The following is a 16,566-nucleotide window of genomic DNA, read 5'->3' as shown; positions in this document are numbered from 1 at the left end:
ACACACACACACACACAAATAACCGGTAGCAAATGAGAACATAATGAAAAAAGAAAAATTATTTTGAAAGCAGACACACACTGAGAGAACTTATGAACTACTAAGCTTTTGTAAGCAAAGAATTCTGTCTCAGAACAATATTGGATTGAAAAAAGTTGCCTGACTTAAAAAGGAAGACCAGAAGAGAAAGTTTTCTTACCCTCCTTCAATAATGGGTTTTCCTTAAAAAGAATGAGGAACAAATTACATTATCATTTTTAAAAGCTAATGATATGTTATTTAAAAAGTGACTAAGGTGATAGTCTGCCCACTGATATTTAGCTATTTGGCATGTCTCCAAGGAAAGGCTAATTAGTAGGGGCGCCCCATGTAAGAGTAACACACACTCATAAGCATCCATTTAGTATTCATTAATTTCAACAAATTTCTAGACCAGCTACAAGTTGTGTGAACTAGTCTTTTTTTTTTTCAAAACTACACAAAAACCATCAAACCTAAGAACACGATCAGGAAATAGTATTCTGTCTTACAGAAACTACTGAAAATTTACACATACAGTATTTGTAGTACATAAAAAAACAAACCCAAAAGTAACCTATTCCAAATGTGATTTAAAAAGTTTACACTTGAGATTATACATTAGTATCAGGGAGGCATTCCCTTATATGGAATCATATAGATATTCCCAAAAAAGCTACCCTGAAAGGTAATCAATTAAAACTTCTTCACTTACAAAGTTTATTGATATTAAAACAGTAAAGGTGCTAAACGAAGATGTTTCAAAAACAGATCAGCACTGCCACAGAATATCTTCAATGTCGTATTTAGAAAAAGATTTTCACTGTGTTTCCTGCAGTGGAGAGGGCTCAGATTCTACGTGACTGGTCATGATCCTTGGAAAGAAATATACATTTAGTGGAAAAAAGACAATGTTTCAGGCTACAAGAACTTGACCAAAACATAACACGTCACAGCTATTCCTTCATTCTAATCTTGGGGTCAACAAGCAATATTCTAATTTATAATTGGACTGCCATTACTTCATAAATAGGCAGACATGGACACAAAGACTGATCCAAAGGGGACAGGCATAGGATCTCATCAGAATCTTTTTTGAGGGAGCATATGGATTTTGATATATGCTGGATCAGGCTTATTCTGCATTCTCTAGTGAAAGACCATATAAGTCTGGATTTCCTGGTGGGTATCTTTCCTCCAACATAGAAAACGCCTGCATCCTTTTAAAGCCAGTGAAGAGGAAAGCATCACAGAGGGGTAAGGAGGAGAATCCCAATGTGTGTGGAAGCCAAATCCATCCCTTGGACTTCCAATTATAAGACAAGCTATTTTAATGAGATTTATGTTATTTGCTATCAAAACGACTCTTATACAGTACACATGATTGGTCTTCTATGTCCACCAGTGATCCTTGCGATCCAAAACTGTGATTCCGTTTTCTCACCCATATGTTACAAATGATAATGCCTATAAACAAACCCAGGACAGCACAGTTACGGAGATAGACATGTCCACACACATTTCCTTTTTATGCATTTATCACTTGGAATTAAAAAAGCAGAAACACGAATCTGTTAGTACAACTGACTTAAAATAATTACATTAAAAAAAAAAGTATAGTTCAGAAACCAGATGTATTTATTTGGAAAAAAAAACACACACACAAGAGTATTTCATAGGTAAATGAGTGTTGGGTGTTACTTTGGCAGCATTATTAATTACATCACTAAAGCAAGGAAAAACAATCCTTAGCCTACGGGCTTAAAAATATCAGCAGGGACCAAAAAGTCCATCAGTGGGAGTGAATGTCATTCTATCTTCAGTGTTGAATACAATTTATTTTTAATTTTCTTTCTCTAAATTTTCTTCGCAAAGAAGCTAGCTATAAAAGGACCAAGGAGCTGGGATCATTTGTTGTTGTCATCTGGCGTGAAAATGAGGGAACCCTTCCAAGGATACCAAGTACTAGTGAGCTAGCCCCCAAGATGGGAATAGCAAAATGAAAACAAAGGCAAGCAGCTTGCTTCCAAGGCTGCACAAAGCTTCACAAGTCAAAGCAAGAAAATGTAATTTCATGCAGGAAACAAGAGAAAATTGAAGAGTCAAATGGCAGAGTTCAAGTGCCAACAGAAAGGTGTTTTTAGCAGCAATACTCTGTGAAGAAAGGGGAAAACCAGGCCAACCAGAAAGGCAGCTGTTGCAACAGAGGATGTCTTAACTGCAAAGCCCATTTATAGTCATTTCCCCTGCAGAAGGTTGGCCCTTTCCCCCAACCCTGATTAAGAATAAGAAATCCTTGTTTCATTTGTCCTTTAATACTTCTGACTCAGAACCCTTGTCAAATGAGCTCTTTTGAACACATTTTGACTTTCAGGTTAAATGTTAAATAAATAATATAACAGTCACTCTCTTCACATAGCAACTTTTCCCAGGCCAACAAAAACATGCCTAATCTTGCCCATAAGAAATAGATACCGTAGTCTATTCCAAATGCATGAGATAAAGAACATATTTAGTTGATATCACAACTTTGAAGAAAGAGATACAAAAAGATACAAAAACATTTTATTGTAGAACAATTTCAATGTTGCTGTTACATTATTTTTGGTACACTTGTCATACGTGTGTACATATAAGCACACGATGTATTTGATTAACGAAAAACTATCAAAAATAAATAAAAATGGAACATGCATTTCTCTCTAAGACCCTAAAAACTCACAATTCTGCCACAATTCAGTCATCTGTGAAATAAAGGCACTGGGCTAAAATGTAATCTTTCGCTCCCTTGAAGTATCCACATTTGATGGTTCTAATATTCCAGTGTCTCCAGGCCTACTGTGCTGGTCTCCTAATCTGTCTGCCACATTTCCTCCACGTCTAAAGCCACTCCTCCGATGAAGCCAAACCATAAAATGCTACTAATCTAATGAGTAGCTTTAAAAATACGCAAACGTGCTACTACAGGGCTTGGGAAAGCAATTACTTTAAAGACGAAAATTTGACTTTCTTCAGTGCCTCGTATTCAAGGAATTTAAGGTATTTCAACAAACTAAGGTTAATTGTGTCCGTGTGATAAGTGTTATCTGTTCCCCCTTTCCATCAAAGGTAGGCTGATTAACCCATTTACCCAACATAATAAGGAACAAATGGAGTCAGAATATATGTCTGAACATCTTGTGTCCCTGATCTAATCAGAGACCCAATTTTCCTGAACAAAAATCTCGTTTTAACCTAAAGAATCTCTCAAATGTTGAAAACATTAGGACAAGGGTCTATGCTTTCATTTATAGGCCACCTTTTCTCTTTAGGTATGCAATATTTCTAATAGTAATACTGTTATTAAGAACATTAAGTTATTAAGTATAAGCCCAGAATTTCTTTTATCTTCAATTCTCATCTATATCGAGGGTATCATTTTCAATACATGATTTGCAAGATGAAATTTTTTGTTCAAAGTAGCTGAAACACAATGGAAAGATACTCTAGTTCTATTAAACCAGGGCATTTTAAAGCCTGGCCTAACAACTTAAGAGTCACCTGGGAGACTTTTTTAAACAGTGACACCAGGCCCTCACCTAGAGAATCTCATTCAATTGGTCAGGGATAGGACTGAGCACTGATAGCTTTAAAAGTTTTCCAGGTGACTGACATGTGCAGTCACACTTGGGAGGCACTATTTAAGTGCCACCTAGGGCTTGTCAAGCTTAATATACATATACATCAGCTAAGGATCTTATTCAAAATGCAGATTCTAATTCAAAAGTTCTGGGGTTTGGCCTGAGACGCTCCCAGGCAATGCAGATGCTACTGGTCTATGGACCACACTTTTGAGCATCAGCTAGCTCTCCATTAATACATTGTTATAATTAGTATTAAAGGTAAGAAGGAGTAGAGAAGATGTTACAATTTAAGGCAATGTAGTATATTTTACTTCTATGTACAAAGATAATTAATTCTATTTTTTTTTATTTTTTTTAATGTTTATTTATTTTTGAGACAGAGAGAGACAGAGCATGAACAGGGGAGGGGCAGAGAGAGAGGGAGACACAGAATCTGAAACAGGCTCCAGGCTCCGAGCCGTCAGCACAGAGCCCGACGCGGGGCTCGAGCTCACGGGCCGTGAGATCATGACCTGAGCCGAAGTCAGACGCTTAACTGACCGAGCCACCCAGGCACCCCAAGATAATTAATTTTAAAAAGCAACTTGAACCCACAGGAAATGATTATGTAACACGGGGCTCCCGTGAACTAAATGAGCTAATATGCATGAGACATGAAGGGCTGCTCCTAGCCCAGAATCAGGACTCAATAAGTATCACCTGTTTCATCCCTAGCTTATTAATAAATGAGTAGTAAATGATGACCACCCATATCAAAAACACTGAACACAGATATATAACTTGTCTTCTGGATAAAAGTAGGGCCTCTACACAGTCTTTGTATTATGTCATTCTCTCCTATACCTAGAGCATTTGGTACAGAAATGAAACGTTTGCTCTAGAGTTGAAATGTGCACTAGCGAGAACGCAATTATCTGGGATCAGCTTTAAAATACTTCAGGAAAGAAAAAGCAAAAAGGTATAGATAAGCCAAATGTTGTGAAATTTGGTACCTCAATGCTTGAACTAGGGGATAGGTACATGGAGGTTTTTTGCTCCCTTCTCTCAACTTTTATGTATGCTTGAAAATTCTTCAAAATAATTTTTAAATGTTCTGGTTTTGGATCTCAGCTTCACTACTGATTAGCTCTGTGAGGATCAAGAAATAAGTTCTCTGACGCACAGTCTCCTCTTCAGTGGAACGGGCTGCCATATTAACTACTTAACTACCTCACAAGGATGACTACAAGGATGAAAGGAAACAGCATCTTTTTAAAAAGGAAAAACAACAACAACAACTAGGGGCTACTGGGTGGCTCAGTCAGTTAAGTGCCCAAAGTCGGCTCCGGTCATGATCTCAGGGTTCACGAGTTCGAGCCCCCCCACCATCAGGTTCTGTGCTGACAGCTCAGAGCCTGGAGCCTGCTTTGGATTCTGTGTCTCCCCCTCTCTCTCTGCCCCTCCCCAGCTTGTGCGCTCTCTCTCTCTCTCTCTCTCTCTCTCTCTCTCTCTCTCTCTCTCTCTCTCTCTCTCTCTCAGAAATGCATAAACATTAAATTAAAAAAAAAATAGCTGACACCATTCAGGTCAAGTTTAAAGATAAATGTAATTTTAACCCAATGGATCAATTTAAAGAGACGCAAAAAGAACGGTAAAATGTTTCTAAAGCAGAAACAGGTGGGTCTGTGAAGACCGAAGAGGGTCTGCCATCACCCTGCCATCCCAGTCCTTTCTATGACCTCTTTCTAGATTCCATCAGAAACAGCAACAAGTAGCATGTGCTGAGCTCTCCAGAATGCCATGTCCGGAGATAAATGCATAAAAAGGCTCCCTGCATTGCAATACAAGTCAACCAAGGATGACCTATAGACAGACACCATTTCTAACTGCTTCACTATTGCCCTGCCTACATGTAACGTGGCTTTTCCTCCCCTTCACTCCCTTCACTTACGAAATTCTCTGAACAGTGGCTGGGGATAACAGTACAGGAGGAAAGTAGTGTCTTGAATACATGCCAAATCAAAAGCAAAATATCACTTCTGGTGCTATCTCTTCATAGGACAGAAGTTCAAATAAGAACAGACGGTACCTTTATTACCTGTGACATAATTATAATATGATTACAGAATCATTTAAAAATATCCATTATTGGAAACAATTTCATCGCTGCAGAAAGCAATCATTCACAAAAACTCATAAAGCTGGAAACTTTGCACAGAAGTGCACAATGTCATAATACATAGTTTAGCCTAAGAGTGAAAGGGAAAAATCATTAAAAATAGTGTGCACTGAAGACAATTTATGCAAATTTCCATTTTTTAAGAATATGTAGAAGCAAGGCAATATGGAGTCTCGCTTGTGTCCATTACAATTAAGTTGTCATCAAATATTGTGATTCCGAGGGACACGCCTCTCCTCCATCAGAAAAATCTCTGAAATTTGGAATACACTACAAATATGTCAGCCTCCTTCATTAGTTCTAGAAAGGGCAAAAATAGTGAAGTGAGTTCAGAAGTTGTATTTATACCATAGGGGAATTCTGAAAAGAGGCACTTCCTATGTTAATCTTCTACTTCATAATTTCACTCCTAGGATACAAATGAAAGCGATATTTAAAAAAAAAAACATATTTCTTACAGGTTTCTTTCATATTTGCTCACATTGTTCATATAAGCCACAAATGGAATGCTTAGTCATTGGTTATTTTACTTAGATACTCTTTTTTAAATACAGACGTACCTGACATTTTTTTCCTTTAACAGTAACATTCAAAATATCTATGTGTACTATAATTCACCAGGCATAATCATATCTCAGTGTCAATTTCCTTAAAAGGTAAAGCTTATTTCAGGCAAGTTTTAGGCCAAGGATTAAGATAAACACACACAGCCGAAAAGTTGTAATGTATATTTTGTTTTTCCAAGGCCATAAAATACCTTACATTTCAATATATATAAACAAAACAAGAACTGTCAATGAAACACCCTAGTTGTACTCCTATTTAAGAATTGTAGGTATTTCAAAATTTTTCTTCTATGTGTTAATGTACACCTGTAAACAGCCACCAAATAAAGGTCATATTTGAAGTCCAAGGTTCACAAAAATACCACACGGGGATAAGGAGAGGAAAAGAAAATATGAACCCAAGCTGATTCCGGCAGGGAAGAAATTTTCCCACATATAGAGGTGTTGGTCATGAAGCAAGGGAAAGCAAGACGTCTCAGGATGAAATTAAAGCTCCCTGAATTTACAGACTCAGGGAATCAAGGCAAAGGGCCAAATCTTCTGAGCCTGTGACCTGTAACTACTTCAGCTGAACGACTTCTCAACATCAGTCCAACCAGGTTCTGTTGGATCAGAAATGTGCTTAGCAATCATGTGAACAAAGAAATAAATGTATTTAATCACCTGCCTCAGAGAAGCATCAAAATTCAGAAACTGAATCATCACGCATTCTTTTAAATAATCACAACATCAGTTCAAAAAGCGTTAACTAGGCTACTGCCAAACATTCGTCATAGAACAGCAGAGTTCTAAGTGGTAAATGAAAAATTCTGATCTCAAAACAATTTGCATTTGCATCTAAAATGTCACAATGAAACCACATAACTCCCTCCTCAAAATGTTTCATGTGACGTCTCCTTGAAGTGGCTTTCACTTTAGCTATGTGTGGCTTCCTTTATTTGCTTTAGTGACAAAAATATGAAAATGAATATAAAGAAGCAAAGTCTCTAAAACAAAGTCCAGCAGAATATACAACAGCTAGCACTAGATTTTTTTTTTTTTGGCATAGATTTAACTTAAAAGAAAAACTCAAGGTCCAATAAAAATATCTTCTTTATGTAACTCACAGCATTTCCTTTTATGTTTTAGATTAGTTTGTCCTGTAACACCATGATTAAGTCAGTAAGGCCAAGTAAGGCCTAGTTTACACTCTAGCCCCATTGTTTTGTGTGCCCTGGCTATGTATTTCTAAAAAGGAAACAGAAGTGCTTGCCCCACAGAAATGACACATTTTTCTCTAGCACTTGTGTGCTATACAAAAGCCAATGACAATCTACTAAAATGACCTCCAGGAGTGATAATATTTTATACAAAAACAAATGCCTATTTTCTATCAATTCATAGATACTACCTAATGAATTTGGTCTAATGTGTCCTTCAACTTAGTGTTATGGTAGGAAAAGCCCAGGATCTCGAGATGAGACTGTTGGAATCTAAATACAGTAAAACCTTTGATTGCAAGTAACTTGTTCTACGAATATTCCACATGACATTTCTAATAAATTTTAACTTGATAAATGAGCAACATCTTGCAATACAAGCAGTATGTGACGGCAAATGTCACACGATCACAGATCACAACTGAGCCAACAGTTCTTCTCTCCCTTCCCACCTCACTGAAGGATTGGGGGTGATGGTCTCCCATGCTCGGACGCTTGGTCTCAAGCCACGATGTTTGGCAGAAATCAGTGATCTTTCAGAATGTTGGAAGGTGCCCACAACTGACATTAGTGTATTTCTTGTCACTTCAAAGCACCTATGGACAGTCCTTTGCTTTTCCATACAAGAGTAGGCTCAGGAATGCTTTGCTTCATTCTAGGTCAGGCTGCCTGCAGATATAGTCCCTTCCTCTGCTAATTGTCAGTTATGTTAAATACAGTATATGACAAGACTTTATTAATAGCATACTACAGTCAACATCCGTGAGAGTGTATACAATAGCCCCCATGCAGAAAAAGATTCCACTGAGCTAACAGACATCAGTGATTCCATTAGTGATAGTGAAAGTCGTCCTACACAGTAACCTCCTTTCTCTTGTCTCCCTCACACTAGCCAGGAAGGTTTTCAAAGGTAAGTGCAAGTTAATTTGTTTACTTTTCTTTATATTTTGTATTTTATTATTTTATATTATGTTACAGTACTGTAATCATTTTTATATGAATATTTTGGGATCATGAAACGAATGATCTGAGTTTCCATTATTTCTTATGGGGAAACTCACTTTGATATACAAGTGCTTTGCATTACAAGCATGTTTCCAGAACTAATTATGTTGCAAACCAAGGTTTTGCTGTACCTGCTCCAACATTTATTTGCTGTGTGACCTTCAAAAGGCACTGCCTCTCCCCTAGCTTCAGAGTTATTGGAAGGATAAAATTATGTAATGCACATGCAAAGCATATGCATTAATATTATTAACATTTTTAGAACAGAAATCTCAAAAATAAGTAAAGGCACTGTATTATTTATGTTAAGATCCTATGAAGAAGAAGCAAAGTAGCTGACAAGTTGAAGTATTCCCTTCAAATATAATTGTGTGAAATGCATTACAAAACATATACTAGCAATAAATACACCAACTCTTTAATCATTATCCCTGGAAAATTCATTCTTCTACTGCCTAAAATGACGAAAGACTAAAATAAATCTCAGGGAAGGCAGAAGCACTTGAAATTTTTTTTTAAAAATTATCATTCCAAAGTACAGTCATAGAAAAATACACTAATTAAGTAAGGAAAAGATCAAGGACAACCAATTATACAAGCACTTCCTTTTTTTTGTACAGAAGCCACAAGCTTCTTAACATAGGTGGGATTTTTTCCCATGTTACATATGTAGAACCTAAAATAAAGATTTGTGTACTCACTCATCTAAATTGGCCGGTTCCAAAAATTCATTTGGTTGCCAGCCTTAGGTAAAAGGCCTAGGAAAATCTACTTAGGACATAATTTGGGGCAAATAACTAAAAAGAAGAATCAAAAGAATCCAAATGTTTAATTAAAAGATCTAAAAACGCTAGAACCAGAGGACAAGGTAAGCAAGATTAAATCAAACTTGAGGTATTCCTTTAAATGTAGTGCTTTGTAGAATTGTATAAAATAATTACCAAATCCAGAGTGGAGGAGACTTGGCTTAATATATTTACATGAACACCTGGGTCAGGTGTTCCATAAGTCAAGAGTACTAGGAAAAATAATCCAACTTGAACTACATCAATTAAAAAAAAAAAAAAGTATGATATTGGAAGGGGAAAAAAGGAAGTACTGATGTCATTATGCTTTTGTGATGAACAGGTATATCATTTCTGGTCAATTTGTTTGCTGGTGGGGGAGGGAGAATATGACTAATTACATGCTAGGCATCATGCTAAGCACTGGGGAGATGAGTGGACAAGGCCTTGTCCTGGTTAATTTCACAAAGAGAAAATTTTGTTGCAAATGTTTGTGACATACTGTGTGTACAAAGTACAAGAAGTATCACAGACAGCTATGCCTGAGAAGATCAGAGAAGCTTTATGCAGAAGAGGGACACAATAGAGAGCAAGAATGTTACATACAGAGGTAAAGCAAATACAAAGCCATGGAAAGTATCGAGATTTTTTTAAGTAGTTCAGTTTAGTTTAATCAACTTTGTATAGACCAAACACAGAGAAGCATTGAGAATACACTTATGAATAAAAAGATGTTCTCTCTGCTTTCAAGAACTTATATTGTCATAAACTGGAAAGACTTAAGTTCAGTACAATGTGACACATGCTATATTAAAAGTATTTTCAAAATTCATGCAATAGGGGTCAAATTCTACAATATATAAAGAGTTCCTACAAATCAGTAAGAAGAAGATCAACAACCACATATGGGATTAGCATAATCAGATGTTCATTTTTAAAGGATCCCTCTAGTGGGAAAACTAATTTATGAGAAGGGACAAGTTTGAAAGCAAAAAGACTCATGTTGGGAAGCTATTGTAGCACTACGTGAAACATTTAGAAAACTTGAACTGAATAACAGCTTTGTTTAATTGGATGGATGATGGTAACATCAGCCAGGCTAAGGAACACAGGAGAAGAAATACCCCACTGGATTTTCACCATACCCATCTACAGCAACTGTTCTGTATAGGGTTTGAGAGAAAGCTCCAGAGGAAAAAACTAGGTTTCAAATATAGATGTGTTACTCATCAGCCTACAAGCAGCACACACCTGTCACCAATCCTATGCGTGTAAAGCTATGAAACTGCATGGAAGAACTTGTAAAAAGAAAAGGAACATCAACATTCAGGATTCAGTCCAGAGGAGCTGGCAAACAGGTCAAAGAGGAAACCCACAAAAGCCAATGAAGACAATGTTTCAAGAAGAAAGAAGTGGCCCATTATGTCAAATACAACAGAAGCCAGCAACTGGACAGTCACTGGTGACCTCTGCCAGTCTCAGAGGAATGGCAGAGGCCCTCACACTACAGTGGATTTGACAATGGGTAGGATACTTCAATGCAGGTTACTTCCAGAAGCAAAAAACTTTGCTTTCAAAGGAGCTGTCCAACAATGAAAAAACAAAAAACAGAACAAAAAACACACCACCCCCACAATGCTTAGCATGTACTGAGGTCTTCTGGGGGGCAGGTAGTAAGCTAGGCATTTCACATACAATTCCTCTCATAGTTTACAATAGTCTTGCAAAGTTGAAAGATTAATACTATCCGTTGCACTTTTCAGTAAACAAAATGGGTTCAGGGTTGTTACATGACCTCCCCACAGACACAGCTGGTACATAGAGAAAGCAGGATTTAAAAGCAGATTTTATCAAAGTGTAAACCAATGTTATTTCTACACTCTGATGCTTCTTCATCACTGTAAATATTCTACAGGGGTGGGGCGGCAGGGCTTATTAACCATTTAATAGGAAGGTGGTTTTCCTTTTTTTTTTTTTTTTTTTTTTTTTTTTTGGAAGATAGTTGAACTAGTTGGCTTGACTTTGAAAGCCTCTTCCACCTTCCACAACCCATGATTATTTCTCATACACCTTGCTCACAGGTGAACTGTAACAGCTACAGAATTCCACATATAAATACTCAACACTCCTTTTATTCCATCTATATTTACAAAGGAGCCCATGCTCTAACATTGTGCTTATATACAAGACACAGGAAAAAAATATTGCTTCCCTTTATTTTTGCCAAAAAATTAAAGTACAAACTATGAAAAACAGTGAATCACTCCTTTACTGTCCTCCACAGCATGTAGTATCTTCTGCTATTAAAGTAATTACCACTTATGCTGTGATTTGCTTCCCCCGCCCCCACCACCACTACACACACACACACACACACACACACACACACACACACACACACACACACACTAGATAGCAACCTTCAGAGATTGCCTACTTTAAGCCCCAAGAACACAGCACAGACCCAGGCAAGCAGTGATGCATGCATGGACAGGATGGAAGGATGGATGTGTAGGAAAATGGTCTGATAAGTGAAGGAAACAAAATTTTTTTTCCACAGTCATTTTATACTCAATAATGGATTATTTAATCTATTTACCAACTAGGGTATTACAATTATATCACACTTGAAGGGAGCAGAGAGAAAACTGAGTGGTGCAAGAGGCATGGCATTCTTCTTCAAAAGGAGACATGGAAGTTTACTCTCAAAAAGTCTCTGAAAGCACAAGACTTTTCTTGAATTCAATACTACCCAAAGGCCAAGGCCAAGCTCATCCTAAATAACAATTCATGGAATTTTGGCCATGGCCCGTGGGAGATGTTTGAAAAGAGCAGGCTGCATAAAGCACTTTGAAATCACCCCAGGATATTTCAAGATCTATCCAATCTGCAGATCTGGCTAATGAAGGTACACTCTCTAGGTGCAGAAGTCAGCCTTTCTGTCAAGATGCACATGACATTCACTCGCACAATACACTAGCATGCATGGATCCAGATTGCAATAAACTGTCCTCAAAAATGTCCACTGGAATAGAGCAAACACTGCCATAGGCTATGAGAATGTACAATTTCCACTGTGATTAACGGTGTATCAGAAGATCAAAAAGCCTGTACGTTATGCAAGATGCCCACCACGATAGCTACAGTTCCATCCCTTCTCCTGCATGAGGAAAAACATCAGAATACAAGCGAACGTAGTATTTTAGGGTTGAACAGGAATCCACCCTGGCTTATATATAGATATTTTAAAATAAGTCATTTGCAAACTTCTGTACGTTGTTGTCAGTAGCTGTTAATACCTCACAGCTGAGTGTAACACAGAAATGTGTTGTGACACCATAGTTGGAAGGCACTGGCCTCTTTTAGGCCTCCGTGAAACTTGAACTAGGTATCAAATTACAATCGAACTCACTAGGTTAGCCAAATTCAATGGCCTTAGGAGCTGTATATTATCAACAACCTTCAAAGACTAGGTGCCCAGAAGAGTGAGCAAGCAGAGAAGGCAAGTTTGGCTCTGGGCAAGCAGGGTGCTGAGCTGCCTTCATGGTGCGATTTGAAAAGTAAACAAGGGACTTGGCCTGTCCTCAAATACCACGCTAATATCACCATGCTATCATGCTGTCTTTATTACTGGTCTGTATTACATATAAAAGCAAGTAAAAGGAAGGCAACACCTCCAGAAAGTCACTGCTAAAATGCATCTGCTATTCAGATTTTCTGGAAAGCTCTGCATATAGAGCAGGTTAGGTATTTGACACCTTCAAGCTGCAGGACCGGGAGATGACAGTAGAAGGGAATTTCAATAGGAAGCCATGAGGAGTAAGAGCATCATGGCAGTAGCAGTCCCCCCTCCAGCCAAGGGACATCAAGGGATACAAGACTGGATCAGTGAAGGACCTGAAAGTTTAAGGGTCAGCATGAGAACACAGAAGAGAAAAGCAGGAGTACCTAGGCAACCAAGCTGAAGGTGCTGGAAGTTCGATAGAAAGAGGTAAGCCAACATGTACCTTTACTCACTTCTCCATTTTCCAAAGAACTTGACAATCACCATGGTTTAAAGGAAGGCTACTGGGCTGGAGAAGGACCCAGAAACAATGTCATGTGGGGAATAGCCAGAAGACTTAACAACATGAAAGTTGCTTTTAATATCAAATAAGCTCTCTTGTGAAAGACAGATAAGGCTCATCTTAGGGAACTCTACAGGGCAATGCTAGGAACAATGATTGTGTACTCCAGAGCATTAACTGATGTCAAATCTAAGGAAAACACTCTGACAAGTAGAAATGGCCAGGTGAGAGCAGGTCTGTCACTAGGGGGCTCCTTCATGCTTTCATGAAACAGTGCGATTAGCATCCATCACAAAGGCTGGACAGAACATTCCAAATTGGGGATGGACTGAGCTAGATCACTGCCACACCTTCCAATTCCAAGAGTTTGATTTGTTTGTTTTGCTTTGGCTCAGACACTTTGGCAAGTGTTAAGAGGTAAAAGCTTTCCTACTCATCTCTCAGTCCCTTTCACCAGTACAGAATCAGAGGATTGGCTCCAGGCCAGCTGAGGAGTTAGATTCCCAAGGTTTCTTCCAGCTTCAAAATTTTGTAATTCTAGATTTAGATCACATTTACAACCTGAATAAACGAGAATCATCAATTCTCTCCATTCCGAAGATCACCCATAACCCATGCCAGTGTTAAACGTGTATGACTGGATTTAAAAAAAAAAAAAAAGTCACCAAAATCCCTGATGCTTCCAGATAGTGTTTTTTCTTATTCAATTGATAGTGGTGACAGATTAACGTAGGAGTGTGACCCACTGTAGAAAGAGACTTATTAATACCTGAAATCTATAAATTACCACTCAAACTTTTCTTATCCAAACTCAATAATCTTAGTTCCTTTCACAATTTTAAGTCCTTTAACCACTTGGAGGAGGGGAAGGAACCTCTTTTTTTTAAGAACCTCCAAATTTTCTGCATGCATTTCTGAAAGTGCATGTGGAAATGAGACAGAGTAGTCAAGTAGAATTCTGGCCAGAGGTGTAGTCAACAGAGAGATTCCTCCTGACTGCCGACTGCAAATTGGCAGTGACAGTGATGTGATTTTAGGGGGAATTATAGTTTTCCTGGTCTTCAACTCCTTGAAAGGAAAGTATTTTTGCACTAGGGAGACAGATTAAATCCTAGCCCATAAACGGGGGCTTGGAAAGCCTGCTTCAGTGGGGAGCCACCTGACCAAGTGCGGACTAGGTCAGATCAGTGGTGCTCTGTAAGGACTGGGCTGACAGCAGGTGCCTCACAACATACCCTCTCCCAGCTGATGTGGATCCCAGGGCTGAGTTTTCAGAAAAACATCCACCATGTAGACGTGCCATCGGCAGAGCTGACTCACCAGCAGCCTGTACTCACAGAATGGGCCTGAAGATTTTTTATTAGTATTACACAGACATGTCTTATCTGGGCCTGCAGTATGTTCTACATCTCTGCTCTGATTCCTGAACATATTGACTTTTATTCATTTGCATTTGTGTATTTATCTAAGAAAGCAATGTAATTGTGAAGTCTAATCTGGGCCTCCCAGAGGCTTGTCATAGTGGCTCTCTCTCAACTTGGTATCATCACCAGTCTTCCTGAAGGAAGAAAACATCACCTACCTCTGAGAAAACAGACCTATATGCCCTTTGACTGACAATGAGCCACCGACAACCAAGCACTCCCTGGGTAAGCCACTCCTGCCCGCTATGCTTCTGTAGCCTGTCTATTGGGCAAAAAACATATAATCTCAATTAACGAGAGAGCATTTCAGAAATACATGTGAAAAAAACCCTTCTACAGCATTGGCACTTATGAAACAAGAAACTCACCAGATGTTTGTGAGCTGTCCATGACAGGATCCACAAAATTTCATAATAGAAAAGAACTCTATAATTTGGAAATTTAAATCCCTCTTATCCTTTATCTGTTATTTTGTTCATTTACCAACCAACGTATCAAGGGTATATTCTACAGTAGGCATTGCACTGGGGTTAAATATACCAAGATAAGTGGAGGCAGGCCCCTCTCTCCTGGAGAGGAGGCAGAAAGGTAAATAAGTCTTCACAGAGCATGCTCTAATCAAAGTGTCCTCCGAGAAAATGAAGAGGCTGAGTCCCCTTACTCCAGTTGAAGGTTTCAGGAGATGCGGTCCCAGAGGAGGTGTCCTCTGAATCAAAGCTCAAAGGATGAGAATTAAAAGATGAGAACTGTTCCCGTGACAATAATCAAACCCACACACAGAAGGTATGCATGTACTTTATTAGCATTAAGTATGCACAGCAGACCAACAATGCCAGGTTTAATTTAAAAACATTTAATTCCTTTGTAAAAAGCAAAATAATAATAATAACACAAACTTGGAAGTCCTGACTCAGGTTCTGTCATTGTAAGAGAATATATTGTGCTTTTAATTTAATTTGATAAAACGGCATGGCTTACAGGATGTTTAAAAACAAATGTCAACGATGGCTTGAAGCCCACTTAGAAGAATATAAGGAGTCAGCAGAGCTGGTGCCACATTTTTTTTAACTTCTCATAGCCCATATATCTTCCCATTGGATAGAATCCAATGACATTTGGGGGCCAGCGGAGGGCAGGAGGAGGGCAGGAGGTTATGTTGAAGAAGGCTGCATTTCTGAATTACAAAAGCATTACAGAAAATGATAAATTGAGATGTAAACAAAGGAAGAGGGGTTTTTCTGGTCTCGGTTTGTTTTGTTTTGTTTTGTTTTGTTTTGTTTCATGGAATTTTCCCGATCATTCTCTCTTCAAGTCCAAATCTAAACAATAATTAAAAAATATAAATCACCCAATATGTCAAACACTGAGTGATTAACATATCTTTTCTCACCTGTCAAAAACTGATCAGTCTAAGGGGAAATACAACAAAAATCGAAAAAAGCTTTCAAGTTCAAGCTAATATGCTGAGTTGAAAAGGAGTTAGCCTTTTCAACTCAGCTGGCATGAAGCCAGTCCAAATGACCAAACAACAAAACTTCCCTGAATCTAATTATATCACCTTATTAATGCCTCCCTCTCATACTCTATTGTCTGATGCGGCTGGAGAGGAAGTATTCCAAAACCATACAGTTATCATATAGAACCATTTATAAAAAAGACAGAACTTAATACAATTGTACTCAAAATAAATACATAATTTGTTTCCATTCATTGCTTCAGGA

At 38.2% G+C, this 16,566-nt stretch overlaps 1 protein-coding gene and 1 long non-coding RNA gene across 4 annotated transcripts in view; both read right to left on the bottom strand.

The window, feature by feature from the left end:
• Positions 1-16,566, bottom strand: part of PPP3CA (protein phosphatase 3 catalytic subunit alpha) — a 324,510-nt gene that overhangs the window by 300,533 nt on the left and 7,411 nt on the right. The window lies entirely within an intron of this gene.
• Positions 1-16,566, bottom strand: part of LOC106984707 (uncharacterized) — a 39,620-nt gene that overhangs the window by 18,897 nt on the left and 4,157 nt on the right. The window contains exon 2 of the long non-coding RNA XR_003420851.2: positions 24-16,164. This is a non-coding gene — a long non-coding RNA (uncharacterized LOC106984707). The remainder of the gene's footprint in view (positions 1-23; positions 16,165-16,566) is intronic.

This window comes from Acinonyx jubatus, chromosome B1 (genome assembly GCF_027475565.1).
Source record: "Acinonyx jubatus isolate Ajub_Pintada_27869175 chromosome B1, VMU_Ajub_asm_v1.0, whole genome shotgun sequence".
In the NCBI taxonomy this organism is placed as follows: Eukaryota; Metazoa; Chordata; class Mammalia; order Carnivora; family Felidae; genus Acinonyx; species Acinonyx jubatus.
Note: the sequence above shows the minus strand (reverse complement) of the source record. Positions and strands in the feature narration are given on the sequence as shown.